We start from the raw sequence: 15,322 nt of genomic DNA, 5'->3' as shown, positions 1-15,322 counted from the left end.
TTCCACCGTGGCACGTAGCCCGATTTAAATATATCAAATCATATTAAAATGTGAGGATTCCATCCTCAGATCTGAATCACAAGTAATATGCATATCATGCCAATCAAAATCTTTCCATTTTCTTCTATAAAATAATTCTCGTTATACAAAATCACAACACACAATGAACTCCCATACCAGTAGGGTATAAAATTCACAAATTGTAATCAATTATCCAGAAATTACATCAAACTTACCATAATGAGTAACGAAAGCCACTTTTAGCCTCACATCTCTTTTTAGTGACTAAAACAGAATGATAGACATGGGTATCTCCATAGAATCTCCCAACAACGGTAAACACATAAGTAGGTTATTGAATTACGAAGCACACCCTAAGTGGAGCATAATAGGAGGACTCGCCTCGATACTCAGAACCGAATCAAGTTAAGGAAATTATTCCTTTTAATAAATCGAGATCGTAACTGTAACGACTCCATATGGTGTAGTGGCCTTAGCCATACCATGGAAAATATATCAATGGGCCGGGCCTCCACCTCTAGGATGCTCTCTACCCATCTGTCCTCCACCCCTAACTGAATATGTAGGTGGAGTAGCAACTGAAATGGAGCCCGTAGCTTGAGTGTTCTGATGAAATCTGTCTCTCTCAAGTCTGGGATAATTTCTCATGATGTGCCTACTACCACCACACTCATAACAATCCTATGCGGGTTCGGTTGCTCATACTGAGCCTGTGCCGGATAACTGAAATAACCATTATAGGAATCTCGTGCCGGTGGTGCATTAAAGAACTTACTGGTGCACCCCGAGTAATTTGATGTGTGGATTGAGCTGATCTATTGATCGAGTCTCTGTCATAATGAGTTATAGTTGCTGAGTAGAATCCACTAAATCCTATAGAACCTCGAGACCCCTTGGTCTCCTCAGTTTCCTTTTCCTCACCCTGAACAGGTTCTAACATCTTGGCAATTTCCACCACTTGCTAAAATGAAGTATCAGCTTGTAGCCCCCGAGTCATACAGAATCTAAGATCATAACTGAGCCCTTCAATAAATCTGTAAACTCACTCTCTTGCTGTAGGAATCAAAGTAGGAGTATGACGGGCTAACTCTTTGAATTTGATAGCATATTCTGAAACCGTCATGGTGTCCTGACGCAACCATTCAAACTTTGTGCGCCACGCATTTCGTAGAGTCTGGGGAACAAACTCCCTAAAAAATATTTCTGAAAACGGAGCCCAAGTAGGTGATGTTGCATCGGCTGGTCTGTCATCTTCATAGACTTGCCACAAACATCGGTGGAGAATTGTCCCTCCCTCCAAAGGCCAATTTCTTCCTTTGCTATGCTGACCCAACAACGCCGAGCTCACCCATTTCTTCACATATTCCTCGATTCTTCCTTGGGGTAATACTTTCCTCTATTTGTACATAACGATCCCAAAAGTAAATCTCCGTACAGACAAATCTTGGCACGAACCACGTAGCCCATAAGCTCATCAACCACCGTACTTCTGCCGAGGCACCCTATACTGCCGCAACCGACATGCTCACGCTAAGTAAAACTTCTGCAAATTTGAAGTTGTTTCCCTAACTCCTTTGGTACTGAAGTATAGGATTGGTAAGGACGCAGACATACCGCAAGTCCCAACATTATCACCTACAAAATCTCAAGCCTTAAACATGTGCAATATTTTTTTTGGGGAACCTTTCAGTATCACATATATGCATCTTAGGATAGAACTAATATAACACATGACCCCGCAATATGTTCGTCTACAGTGGACTCCCTCACTTGGCGTGATGCCATAGGACACAACGTCCAATGTTCCACAATACTAATCTTCACAGCTCATAGTCATTAACCAGATGCCAGAATCTGCCGCACTCCCACGTAAATCACTGAGTGATCTTTCAATACATATGCGTCTTCAATCGGGACCACATGTTAAGGCGATGTTTAAGCATCCCTGGCTCCCTTGTAGTCCATCCGCAGCATCACAAACCGTCATCGCACAGCTGATACCGAGTGCGCAATGTTATACACGAGTGGATGTAAATGAATATAAGATATATGCTTCAAGCATGAATCAGTATCGCACGATAAGGAATAAAAGAAGTGAAATTTCCTAATAGTTTCCGTAGCCTCTCGAAGATAAGTACAGACGTCTCCGTACCGATCCGTAAAACTCTACTAAACCTGCTTATGACTTGTAGCACCCGTAAACCTAGAGCTCTGATACCAACTTGTCACGACCCAAATTTCCCTCCGTAGGATGTCTTGATGGCACCTAGTTTTAGGGACTAGGTAAACCTAACACTTACTGAATTAGTGGTGACTCAACCAACAAGTATTAGATATGAAATAGAAATTTCTTACAATTCCAAAATCGGTAGTACAAGTCACAAGCTCTACAGAGTTTACTAGAAAAATCTCTAAATACAACTGTTCTAGAATAGAATCAACAGTGCAAGAAAATATCAGAAAGTGACTCTGAGGCATGCGAATGCGATATCAGGTATATCTTAAGTTTCCACAACAATGTCTAAAAGAGAGTACAAAATTAGAGTAAACACTTTAATGAATTCACAAAAATATAGTCAATTTCAATACCAAGCACACAAGAATTTAAAGAAGATTTGTTGGGTATTCTTTCAACAGTTGTACTGGATGAAAATGAGCTAACTAAATCTACATTTTACAGAAATGATAGAAGCAGAACTGGCAAAAGAAAGAAATAATTACCCTCATTCCTCCAATTACCAATAGAGCTCAATAGCTAGGATGAAAGACACAAGAGTGGAACTGATTCTCATTGGTACTTAGCTCATGGATGCAATCACCGGTGGTCAATGACCAAACGTTAACGGACTCCTCACTTACTGATGCCAGTAGATCACCATTGATATCCCAACAAAGGTAGTTCACCACTCCAGAATGTCCCTATAAACACATTTACTTTGGGATGACTGGAAGATCCAGAAAATACAAAAGTGCCAGAAACATAAATTGATCGAGTAACAGTCAATTTAATCCACCAAAAGAGGGAAGGTAACGATGAACCTGGAAAGACTGTAGTTGCCTGTCATTTTCGACGTCAAAGATTGAAACCACCTTATCTGATGCGGCAGCCAGCTGATGACCAGTTATGGGCTGGAATCTCACTTGTGCACTGCCTCCTTGCTTCAAATAGAAAGAGGAGACAAATTGAAGATAGTTCAATGCAAAATTATCACCTATACTTAATTCGAACGAGGTCGAATATAACCTATACTTATTTATGGCTGAGGGCCAGTGTTACATCCCATGTTTTCGTACGTGAAAGTATGCCATAAGTAAATTGATGAATGCTCGAAAATGAGATTATTTTGAAGTTACAAGTATTATGCTATTTCAAACAAGTGATAAGTAAATTCGTGAAGGTGAGAGGGTAAGCGAATCGAAGAAAATGAGTTTCGTCGAAGGTTGTCATTTTGAGATAAAATACGGTCCGAGCTATAATATCCGGTATTTATAGACTAGTGCCATACAAGGTACCATATGACTATGATAGTAAGGTGTATAAAGTGTGTTAAAAGTAAGTATTATTTTAAGTAATTTGAGATAATTCTTAATTATGTGAGTAATTGATTAATTATTGGATTAGTGGGGGTTTAACAAAGTTTACTAAGGAATTTTTGGGTGATTAATTCAAATCTTTGGATAAAGTTTGATGAACCCATGTGGCAGCAAGTAAAATGAGACTCAAAATCGATTTGTGACTCTTAAAATAGGTTGAAAGGCTGCACATTTAAGAGAACTATGTGACACCAAGTCTTGAAAGGTGGGGTCCATACCACCAAGACTTAAATCCCTTCTCCAATTCACAAATGGAGATGTATTACATCTAAGTTAAAGAGAAAGGCTTCAGCAAGAAGGGAATTTCATTAGCAACGTGAGTTGCTTCAATATTCTATTCAAACGAGATTTCTTAATATTATAGCAATGTGGGATTTGCGATTCTAAGAGAGTACGGCATAATCTTCCTCAAGAATATCATACAGATTTTTTCCTACTTCGATTCGCCGTCATGTGATTTGTCGCAATTGACGTGTGTTAGAGGGATTGTCAAGAGAATCGGCTCAGGTATGTTAAGGCTATCCCTTCTTTCCTTTTGGCATGATCCATACGATACAAACGAAACTAGCAAATGCATAACTTCCATAAATGACTCTATTCATAGAAATGCTAGAGATGCTTATGTTCTTGATTCCCCATATGTCCTATTATTATATCATCTGTTCATGGGTCTTAGAAAATACGTAAGTTGATAAAGTTTACTTCATGATATTAATCAAAGGCATAATGGTCTTATAACATTTCGGAAGATTTTATTAACGTACTTTTTATGCATTGCATTCATTTATACATGTACGTTGACCCATGATCAGATGGCGTTATATACGCGTATATTATATGTATATAGGATATGAGAAAAGGTTACGACGTTATATATGCACCACCACCTGATCAGCTGGTATACGTTGATGATTTTCCCATAATGGCTGAGATGATATGATGGGATGCCCTTAGAGGCTTGATGATGTTATGAACGCATATACCTATGCATGGTATGATATTTATATGCATATGCATGACATTATAAATATGAAATGATTTACAGAGCTATTCAGACTTACATGTTGAGTCTTTTACTCCATGTTTCTCTCATGTCTATTGTTTACTGATTTTTATTCCTTACATACTCGGTACATTATTTGCACTGACGTCCCTTTTTTCTGGGGACGCTGTGTTTCATCCCCGCAGGTCCCGATAGACAGGTCGAGAGTCCTCCAAGTAGGCTATCAGCTCAGTGGAAGATGTTGGTGTGCTCCATTTGCTCTGTAGTTGCCTATTTGGTCAGTATGCATTGGACACATATTGGTTGGTATGTCACGGCCCTGTCCCGGCCTTATGACGTTTATGTACTCTTAGAGGCTTGTAGACATATGTCATGTATATGATAGATTGTATGGCCTTGTCGGCCTATGTTTTGAATGTACAAATGATCATGTCAGCCTTATATGCCCGTATGTCACGTGCATAAAACTCTATGTCATGTTGGGCCATTATTCAAAATATACATTACGTTGGTACTCGGTTGAGTAAGGTATCGGGTGCCCGTCGTGGCCCATCGGTTTGGGTCCTAGGGAGTCTACAACCCATGTTTAGTAGAGTCTTTTTTATGGGTGCGTTGTGCCCAACACTTATAAGCAGGAGGCTACGGGGCATTTAGGACTGTCACTCTTTCTTCTTACTCTAAATCGTATTGTAGAGCTCAGTTGTAAGAACTCAATTTCCTAAACTCTATCTTATTCATAGTACGATGATGCCTACATCTAGAAAGACTGTTGGTAAGAGATTGAATATGGTTGTGGAAGAGTTGAGTCAGAGGAACTCGATTTTGCATCATGCTTATAATGAATAAATGTGAGGTCTTCAGCAGAACATGTGTGTACTAAGACGTGTAAGCTTCTTGATAAGGAACCTTAAGACAAGAATATCTACCCATATGGTGAAAAGCAATGAGAGATTCAGAAAGTAGATACAAGTTTCAACAAGTAAAAGAAGCCAGGTGAATAAGGATACGAGGCGCCAGTTAATAAAGATTATCAGTACTTACAATTCAGACAGAAATATAAATCTTTTAAGTTACCTTCAACAATAATAGATGTATGTACAATCGACCATACCCATCTTAGATATGCCTATGGGAGCTAACATATATGGTTTAAGAGAAGGACAGGATATCAGGGTCCGGCTGGGGTTAGAGTAACCCAAAATGATGGATGGATTGTTCGCGTTAGTTAACATTTCCAAAGGATATTGCAAATGTACTAATAGATCTCCTTATGAGACACCCAAATGGTGCACTCTAGAATAGTACAACTAGATATGTATACTAGAATGTTCAAAGATAGGCACTGGAATCCTGAAGGGATAAATATTACCTTAGTATGACTCCCATCCCTAGTAAAAAGAGAATGTTAGGCAACCCGAAGAGCCAATGGATGGAGCAAGGGGAGCTAAAAGCAAAAGAATGTCTTATTTGAGTTTTCAAAATAAAGTGATAGACATAAATATTAGCAACAAAATAAGAAGAGAGATAATGAAGCATTATGAGTAAGATGTGATACATGGATGACAACGGTAGATCAAAAGTATTACAGAGTCTATAGTCAAATGAAGGAAAAGACAACAAAAGAGTATAGGCCATAAAGTCATATCCTTATTTCGAGAAATAAGTCCGTGACTCCAACGCGACTACCAGAAGGAAACGTTAGACCCCAGAGTAATATAAATCAGTATGGGCAGGTGAACAAGATAAACTAAACATGAATTAGGGACTGAGTGATTTGATAATGGTCGACATCATGAGAATTTCAGATTTCGTTCTGGAGATAATAGAATGGATAACAGAAGAATAACCTTTAAAGGTCATTCAGGAAGACGCTTCCCTACAACAAGCAATGTGAGTAAAGTTAAGCTTAAGGGACTATGTGTTCCAGTTACACTAAGTGTCACCCTCGCGAGTAAGGAAATTTGTTATCCTTGGTACAAAAGGATTACCGCAAGGCGAGTAAGGTTCATTGATGATGTGAAAAGACGCCAAAGATGAAGAGGTAAAACATCTACACGTAGATCATCGTAGCGCTAAATCTTAGTACTCCCCTAAAGGGGGGAATATAGAGTGATGTGGCATTAAGTCAAAATTAAGTGGTTCTAGTAACTATGGAATGGTAAAGGAAGAATGCGATAAAAATAAAAAAGGAATGAGATTGCACTTACCCAAATCCTACAGATATGCTACGATTCCAGAACATTATGTAAGCACGACGTCAAGGAGAGAAAGTAAGGGTTTCTGCCCGAGATGTTATTGATAAATAAGGAGTCAGTGCGAGACGTCAGTTAAGACAAAGGAAATAACATAAGAAAGATTACGTGGAATATTGATATGAGAATGGGCCAACGAGTAATTAGTAGTTGATTCAGGAAGAGCCTAATTATGGCTAGACAAGAGGATACAGACAAATCAACAGATCGTGCAAGATAAACATAGTGAACCCCAACATAGGGAATTCAGTCTCGCAGATATGACATCGTGATCCTTGAGAAATATTCAGATAGGAGTTGGAGTAGTTAAAGGTACCGTATGAGTGTTACGGAAATAAAAGAGAGTGCCACTGGGAAGACTGTCCAAATATTAGTTTAGAAGTAACTCTACAAGCACAAGGGCGTGAAGGTAAGTAACTACAGATAATTATAGGTGAGGAAGAACATCAAAAATTCTATCGGGAATACGATGTAATAAGATCGCAGCTTTACAAGAGTCAAAGGGTCTTCCCTAAGTACTACAACGAAAGACTAACTGAGGAAATAAGGAAAAAGGCTTCCACCTAAGCACAGTGACCTAAAGAGGAAATGGTCTTGTAACAACAGTCTCACAACAACATTGTATACACTCTATAAGAAAGTGGCACCTAGCATGGCTAATGAGCGAGAAATGAAACCAAAAGTAATATTCAAGACCATATGAATTGCATGAAATTCCGACATGCGTGGGAACTAAGATAAGCTAAGTATGCATGCAACAAGGGGGCAGAAAGACCAGGGAAAGTAATTGCTTACATTTAAAGAAAGTTGAGATAGAACGAAAGGAATTATTCGATCAATGATCTAGAGTTAGTTACGTTATGAACGTACTTAAGATTTCAGAGTATTATCCATGCAGCATATATATTGACATTCATACAGCTGTAGAAGACTCCAGTATAAGTTAAAAGAAATAACTGAGCCCAGGGCATAGACAAAGGATTGAATTGTCAGAAGATTGTATCATGGATATTCCATAGCGCCCATGAAAGGCTAAAGTAATAACTACTACCAGGAGCTGCAGATCGGAAGATAGCTTAAGCCTACATGAAGGCTGATCAGAAGGAAGAGGAAACTAAAGAGTTTAATCAACTAAGTAAATCAGGAGTCTGATTATTGGACCCGAAAAATTACAGGAATCGTGATTGAGAACATAGCAGAATCACTCTAAATATCAGAGGTACAAGAGAGATAGTACAACAACCATATTTTATGATGGCTCTACGACAAAGCCAGTTAGAAGAGTATCAGCCTCATAAGAAGTAAGTATGAAGCTCTCATCGGATTGTGTATGCACCAGAGGTGCAAGTATTATAATAGAGCTTCAAACTGTGGATGTGAATTATACCTATGTGGAAGGGAGGTCATGAAAGAGATAGAAGATGTGATGCGAGATTTTAAGGTAAGTAAGGTAAAGGTGAACAACGTACGAGATACTCAGGTGCAGAAGGTTGTGAATAATCCATTTTTCAGATAGAGGGTTAGAAGCGTTGGGATTCAGTATCCAGGAATGATAGCGGTGTCATTGGTGGCATACCTCCCAGCCTATGGTTTCTAGGTACCGAGAGGTCTAGTTAAAAGAGTAAAGAAGAGTTTGAGGTGATGTGATGTCTCGCTTGATGTTCCAGAATAACATAAGGAAATCACGGGGCAAGCAAGTTGAAGGAAGGTTGCAAGTAGTATAAATAGATATGTGTAGGTCGCAAGCTAAAGTATGGTGGAGCGACAAGGTTTTCTGAAGACAGGAGTAAGGATAAGAAAAGGCAAGTGAGAAGGTGACAGAAATAGATAAGTCCTCGGGATTAAGCTCATGAAAACAAGAGAGCTGATGATTTCTCTAAGTTATAGAAAGTTCAGTATAGCCTGAATGAACTCAAAAGAGTCTAAGACTAATAGCATTTAGAAGAAATGGAATGCTGCCTGGTAGCGGAATGAGGGTCTAATCGTGATAAGTAAAGGATGACGTTTGCGCCATCGATTGAGTAATGATTTGAAGGGAAAAAAGGGGGGATTTCATGAATTGTACAGGATTAAAATACCCACGTAAGGTAAATCACATTGGGATGCTATGAAATACGGTTATGGAAGCATGGTATCACCCCAGGTGGATCAGTCTAATCATTTCAGATGTTCCCCGATGAGACGTCAGCCCTAGTGATTACATAAGAAGTTTCAAGTTATCAGTGGTAGATTGTAGATCAATATTGAGGTGAATCAACAATGGACGGATAAAAGTTACAAATTATGAGATGAGATTAGGTCATCATTCTTAAGATGAACAATAATCAGGAAGCATTAAAGGACTTAGACTTATACATATAAGATAAGCAACAAGAGTAACCTGGAATTCGGTAGCAGACCTCAGCAACGATAAATTGAAGTAAGAGTTATGGTATAGTATGACCTACCTAGATGTTGTAAAGTCATACAGATAGATAACCAGGTCTATGAGATAAGATATAGAAATATTTGTGAGTTCAACAAAGTACCAAGCGAAGAACTTCAGTATACCTATAGATGCCCAGAGGGACATCTTGTCAATCTCTATATATGTTTACAAAGTAAGGCCCAGAGATTGGCTAATAGTTGGAGGGAAGAGTCGTATAGGCACATATATAAGGAAAAAGTTGTACAAGATGCATGACAGAAGGTACTAAGAGTTACGAGATTGGAAGAATTCCGACCACAGGCCGTGGTATGAGAAAGAGACCTATAGGTGAGAATACCCTGGACTTTGGATTTATTCACAAAACAATTACCTAGATGGAAAGAGAGTATTAAAGTATTCACAAGAGCTATAGATTATGATGATGATAAGTGTATCAGTCAACATTCGAGGACGAATGTTCCAAAGGGGGGAATGATGTTACACCCCATGATTTCGTACGTGAAAGTATGCCATAAGTAAATTGATGAAAGCTCGGAAATGAGATTATTTTGAAGTTACAAGTATTATTCTATTTCAAACAAGTGATAAGTAAATTTGTGAAGGTGAGAGGGTAAGCGAATCGAAGAAAATGAGTTTCATCAAAGGTTGTCATTTTGAGATAAAATACTGTCCGAGCTATAATACCCGGTATTTATGGAGTAGTGCCATACAAGGTACTATATGATCATGATAGTAAGGTGTATAAAGTGTATTAAAAGTAAGTAGTGTTTTAAGTAATTTGAGATAATTCTTAATTATGTGGGTAGTTAATTAATTATTGGATTAATGGAGGATTAACAAAGTTAATTAAGAAATTATTGGGTGATTAATTCAAATCTTTGGATAGAGTTTGATGAACCCACGTGGCAGCAAGTAAAATGAGACTCAAAATCAATTTGTGACTCTTAAAATAGGTTGAAAGGTGGCACATTTAAGAGAATTATGTGACACCAAGTCTTGAAAGGTGGGGCCCACACCACCAAGACTTAAATCCCTTCTCTAATTCACAAATGGAGATGTATTACATCTAAGTTAAAGAGAAAGGCTTCAGCAAGATGGGAATTTCATTAGCAACGTGAGTTGCTTCAATCTTCCATTCAAACGAGATTTCTTAATATTATAGCAACGTGGGATTTGCGATTCTAAGGGAGTACGGTTTAATCTTCATCAAGAATATCATATGAATTTTTTCCTATTTCGATTTGCCGTTACGTGATTTGTCGCAATTGACGTATGTTAGAGGGATTGTCAAGAGAATCGGCTTAGGTATGTTAAGGCTATCCCTTCTTTCCTTTTGGCATAATCCATGCGATACAAACGAAACGAGAAAATGCACAACTTCCATGTGTCCTATTATTCTATCATCTGTTCATGGGTCTCAAAAAATACGTAAGTTCATAAAGTTTACTTCATGATATCAATCAAAGGCATAATGGTCTTATGACATTCCAGAAGATTTTATTGACGTACTTCTTATGCATTGCATTAATTTGTACATGTATATTGACCCATAACCAGATGGTATTATACATGCGTATATTATATGTATATGGGATATGGGAAAAGGTTACGGCGTTATATACGCACCACCACCTGATCAGCTGGTATACGTTGATGATTTTCCCATAATGGCTGAGATGATATGATGGGATGCCCTTAGAGGCTTGATGATGTTATGAACGCATATACCTATGCATGGTATGATATTTATATGCATATGCATGACATTATAAATATGAAATGATTTACAGAGCTATTCAGACTTACATGTTGAGTCTTTTACTCCATGTTTCTCTCATGTCTATGGTTAATTGATTTTCATTCCTTACATACTCGGTACATTATTTGTACTGACGTCCCTTTTGCCTGGGGATGTTGTGTTTCATGCTCGCAGGTCCCGATAGAGAGGTCGAGAGTCTTCCAAGAAGGCTATCAGCTCAGTGGAAGATGTTGGTATGCTCCGTTTGCTCCGCAGTTGCCTATTTGGTCAGTATGCATTTGACACATATTGATTGGTATGTCGGGGCCCTGTCCCGGCCTTATGACGTTTATGTACTCTTAGAGGCTTGTAGACATATATCATGTATATGAAAGATTGTATGGCCTTGTTGGCCTATGTTTTGAATGTACAAATGATCATGTCGGCCTTATAGGCCCGTATGTCACGTGCATAAAACTCTATATCATGTTGGGTCATGATACAAAATATACGTTACGTTGGTACTCGGTTGAGTAAGGTGTCGGGTGCCCGTCGTGGCCTATCGGTTTGGGTCATGACAGTCAGTTAGATGTTAATTCGAACGAGTTCGAATATAACCTATATTTAGTTACGGCCAAGGGCCAGTTAGGTGTTAATTCGAACGAGGTCAAATATAACCTGTATTTAGTTATGTATGCCTCTAGGTGCGGAAATTGTTGACATTGTGAACTTTTAGGCAACGTTTCCTTGGTTGTACATTTGGAGAAATATAATTAAACTTCATGCATTTGTACTTTGTTCATACACTTGGAGAAATTTACATATATTTTTTTGTTGTCGTTGGTTGGTTGTCACGACCCAAATTTCCTTCCGTAGGATGTTGTGATGACACCTAGTTTTAGAGACTAGGTAAGCCTAATATTTACTGAATTAGAGATGACTCAACCAACAAGTATTAAATATGAAATAGAAATTTCCTACAATCCCAAAACCGGTAGTACAAGTCACAAGCTCTACAGAGTTTATTAGAAAAATCTCCAAATACAACTATTCCAGAATAGAATCAACAGTGCAGGAAAATATCAGAAGGTGACTCTGAGGCCTGTGAATGCGACAACAGGTATATCTTAAGTATCCACAACAATGTCCAATGAATTAGCAAGATTATCAACAACGCTGAGGTACCTGGATCTGCACAAAAATGTGTAGAAGAGTAGCATGAGTACACCACAATGGTACCCAGTACGTATCAAGCCTAACCTCGGTAGAGTAGTGATGAGGCCAGGTCAAGACACCTACCGGACATATAAACCTGTACAAAATGCTACATAAAGCTAACAAGGAAAGAATATTAATGTAAGGCCAATAACAGAATAATTTCCAATTCAATTCAACAATAAGAACAATGAGAAAACGGATAGCAACGAGAAAACAATCAAGTAATTAAGCAACAACATAGTGAGTGTACAAATGACATATGAATGGATTTAAGTAAGGAATCATATGACAAATCAATCAATTAAATTATTTATGATGCATGTATTTCAACATAAATTACCCAAGATATCACTCGAAATCTCAATTCATATTCATAACTCCCAATTCTTACACAAGTGGCATCTTGTGCCCACACCTTAATCACTTTTGCATGACAAAATCCTCGTGCTATCAATGAATAATTTAAACACAATTAAATACAATTACCAAATTAAATACAGTGAGTCATTAAGCATATTTTGGATTTAAATAAGGTAAAATAGTGGAGAGGTTGTACAAATAGTTTAGAAGTATATGAGATCCGATAAAATATTATATTTATACAAAATGTTAACCTGAGCGGTTTTGGTTTTGATGATTGACAAAGGAACACATGCATGAACTAGGTCCATGGACAGTGTACACATGTGACAAACGGAATCAAGCAAAAGGCATACACGTTAAAGGGATAAGTATAAGTGGTTATTTCTGATAATCTTTGAACGAAAAGGTTGCATATTTGATTAGGAGCATGACTCCTTACTTGAAGAGAACTCTATCCAAGATAAGGGAAAATTTAAAAGTTGAAGTTGACTAGAACTCTTCCACCAAGGAAGAGTAAAGCATTAGAACTCTAGTTAATCTTTATTTACTAAATCTATAAATATCAGTATTGTTCTCTTTTACTGGTAATGCACACATATTGAAGTTAAGCATGAATTGAGAGCAAAATAGCAAGGAATTTTGGGAGCAATTCCTGTGAGATTTAAGAGTGCGATCCTGAAGCTACACGAACCAGATTGAAGAACCAGCTTCATAAAGAGTTTTATGTGTCTTTCTTTATTTCTAGTTCAAAGTGTAGTAGGAATTTTGAGTTGCACCTTTCAGCTTTCTTAGAAGCAAATTGTACTAGGTACCTGAGTTGTATTATTCAAGTTAGAGTTAATTTGACGTAGTCGCAACAGCCTGTGGCGTGTTGCTATAAGAGTTAGAGTTAATCCTTAGGTTTGCAAGAAGTTGTAAACTCGAGGTGTTCAAGTTAGAGTTAACTTGAAGCAGTCACAACATCCTGCGGCTGATTGCTATAAGGGTTAGAGTTAATTCTTAGGTTTGCAAGAGTTTGTAAACTTTGTTGTTAGCTAAGAGTTGTAGTGAAGTGTTTGGAGAAAATCCTACTAGGTAGTAGGTCGTGGTGTTTTTCACCTTTTGAGTCGGGTATTTTCCACGTAAAATCCTTGTGTTCTTTAATTTCTGCATTTATTATTCTGCAACAGTAGTATAATGAACACATAGAAGAACCAGGTACTTCTATAATATGTGCACGCAAAAATTGGACACCACACAAATCACCCCGCTCTTGTGTGGTATTGAAGTATAAAATATCAATTGGTATCATTGCGGGTTATCCTTGAAGAGGCTAACAAATTAGGAAAAGATCAAGATGAGTGCACTACCTGAAAAATGTAAAGAACAATCCACCACTTGGCCACAGCTATTCAATGATCACTACTATTCTTTGTGGAAGGAGACGAGAAGAGATCACTTGCAGATGACTGATGGATGCTTCAAATGTGGTAAAAAGAACCACATGATCAAGAACTGTCCTATGTGGGAAGTCGAGTGGAAAAAGGAGAAATCTGAAAGAAGGAACAAAAAGAAGGAACATGCTCATGACAAGAAGAATTACAACAAAAGGTCATCCAAAGCAATGGTTGCTATTGGGAAAGATAGTTCAGATGAGGATACTGATGATAATGTTGAACGAGATCTTATAGCAGCTCGAGAATCTGAAGATGAACCTGATGAAGATCGGAGATAAGTTTTCTGGACCTTAAGGATAAAATTAAACTACTTTCTAAAGATAGACTATCAGAATTATTGCTAACTTTAATTGATGAATCTAAGAATATAAGTTATGAGAAGGAACAGTTGTCAAAAGAGTGCAACTTTTAAAAGTAGAATGCAAAAACCTGGAAATAAATATTTGTAAAACTGAAAAGGAAAATACCGCTTTGAAGAACCAGGTTCATACACGTGAAAAAACTTTCTTAGAGCTTAGATCTGAAAATCTGAAATTAAAGTTAGGAACAGGTAAAGAAATAGCTAGTGACTCACAACTCTCACTAGAAAAAGATCTAGGAAAGGTAAAAGATGAGCTTTATAAAAGGGATGAACTGGTAAGAACCCTGAAGAAGGACTTGACTAAGGTTAAGCATGAGTTAGATAGAACATATAAATGGAACAAGTCCTCTGATGCACTTTCATGGCTACAAGAACACCATAGTAGCAACAGAAGGGGACTTGGCTTTGGAAACTCTATACCTAAGTGGGATCCCAAAAGCAAGCACCTCACACTCCATGAGAATAAAATTTGCACACACTGTGGTAACACTGGTCACTATAAGAGTGAATGCGCTGCAAAAGAAAAGGTAAGTCAAAAGAACAAAAATTTTATTCTAGAGAAAAATAGGCTGCCAAGTTGGGTTATAAAGAACTTGATTTATCCTTTTTCCTATAGAAAAGGGACCCAAACTAGTTTGGGTTCCTAAGACTAACCCCAGATTTTCTTTTGCAGGACCAAGTGAAGGGGAGCAGCCAAATATGGTACATGGATAGTGGTTGCTCAAAGCATATGATAGGAAGCAAGAACCAGTTCTCTTCACTTGAGGACCTTAAAGGACGTAATGTCTCCTTTGGAAACGGGAAGAAATGTGAGATCATTGGGGTTGGAAAGGTAAGTAAGACTGATTCTCTCTCTATTGAGAATATCTACTTGATAGGTGGACTGAAGTACAATCTAATAAGTGTAT

Source organism: Nicotiana tomentosiformis, chromosome 6 (genome assembly GCF_000390325.3).
Source record: "Nicotiana tomentosiformis chromosome 6, ASM39032v3, whole genome shotgun sequence".
Classification (NCBI taxonomy): domain Eukaryota; kingdom Viridiplantae; phylum Streptophyta; class Magnoliopsida; order Solanales; family Solanaceae; genus Nicotiana; species Nicotiana tomentosiformis.
The sequence above is the reverse complement of the archived record's forward strand: the minus strand, read 5'-3'. Positions refer to the sequence as shown.